Here is a 1,600-nt window from a genome sequence, read left to right on the forward strand (position 1 = left end):
ACTCACTAGCATGCAGCAGTAAGACAGCAATTTACGCGATGGTGCACGAAATGCAAATACTAAACCTCCGCTAATTCCAAAACCGCACAAGCGTGCCTTGCGTGGCTTTGTTGGTAGCGTGTCCGCCTCGCGAACCGTACGTAGATCATGAGAATCCGAAGACCGCATATAAATCTTAAATGTTTTCTAAATCAATTGCACTATAATCATAAATGATTTTAGACATGCGACTACCTTTAATTTGCATAACAATTCATGTTTTAAGCAGTTTAATTCTACGCGTGAGGTCAGGTTTAACATAACTGTTATAGTGTGTTCGAAAATCCCGCGCGAGGCCTTGCGCTTGTGACGTCATGACACTGTCAACCAATCAGGATTTATCAAAAGGGTTAAACTAGTTAAATGTTGCGCTAGTTGGTGTTCAGACTCTATAAGCATATTTTTAGTGCAAAAAGACAGTAGGACAGAAAGACGAGACGAACGCGGGTGCTACTGACAACTGATTTATTGAGGGGAAAACGAGGCATGTAAATATGCATCAAGCCTGCGCCTGATGATGCATATTTATACGCCTCTTTATCCCTTCAATGAATCTGTTGTCACTAGCGCCCGTGTTCGTCTTCCCTTTCTGTCGCCCTTTCTTTTAGCGCTAAAAATATGCACGTGAAGTCAGGATTTATCGCTTGCGGACAACGCCTACGTCGTCGACGGCGACACCGGCTTTTCTGCGACACGACACAATTCCGCAATCCCGTAAAACTTCATCGAAATGCGATTGCCACTGCCAGAATACGATCCCGCGGCCACACAAGCACCACGACGGATGACGACATTCATGTTTTCCCTTGTTCTCGTTCCATCGCTTCAGAGGTTGTAAATGCGCACGTACCGAGAGTACTTCGTCACTACGGACATATGAATCTCTGCTAATCACTTCACCACAGTGAAGGACCTATTTCCAAGGGATCATGCAATGTAGTCGACGAAGCCGCTCCGAAGCGGCGTATCCTTCCTACAACGAAAAACGTCACTGAGAAACCGGCTTTCGCTTGAAACGCAACCTTTTTCGAATGCATGTAGAATACATAGCGCAGCTCCGCTACCTCGTGGTTCACGAGCCGACGAAGCGTAGAAAGAAAATACATGAAAATGCAGTTCATCAAGAACTTATTTTCAGGTCCAGCAAGGTAGACACTATCTTTTACAGCGCCATGCATGAGCGCGGCCCGTTGGTCTAGGGGTATGATTCTCGCTTTGGGTGCGAGAGGTCCCGGGTTCAAATCCCGGACGGGCCCAGTTTTTTTTTTTTTTTCTTTTTTTTTTTTCTAAACTTTGTGCATTGTGTCGGACGTAGCACAGTTCGTGCTCGCGCCAGAAAGAAAGCCACATTTCTTCGTGCAGAGGAGCCGGGTCCATTCTCCGAATGTTTACTTTCCAGAGACTGTTCGCCACCTTTGGAGGCGGCTGTTGCTGCAGCAGAATATAGAGTGGCACCTCTACCAATTCACTGGTGTATGCAGGTCGAACCGTTCATCATTACATGTCGATATGAGCCTGCATTTTTGGCATGCCAACAAATTGTATAGTGAGCGCAATGGTG

General features: G+C 46.2%; 1 non-coding gene across 1 annotated transcript; it reads left to right on the forward strand.

Moving 5' to 3' along the window:
- Positions 1-1,223: 1,223 nt before the first annotated feature.
- TRNAP-UGG (transfer RNA proline (anticodon UGG)) lies at positions 1,224-1,295 on the forward strand. Its single transcript has one exon. It is a non-coding gene; the product is annotated as a tRNA-Pro (tRNA).
- Positions 1,296-1,600: the final 305 nt, after the last annotated feature.

The sequence above is a fragment of the Amblyomma maculatum genome, chromosome 9, assembly GCF_055883805.1.
Source record: "Amblyomma maculatum isolate TAMU_Amacu chromosome 9, ASM5588380v1, whole genome shotgun sequence".
NCBI lineage: Eukaryota > Metazoa > Arthropoda > Arachnida > Ixodida > Ixodidae > Amblyomma > Amblyomma maculatum.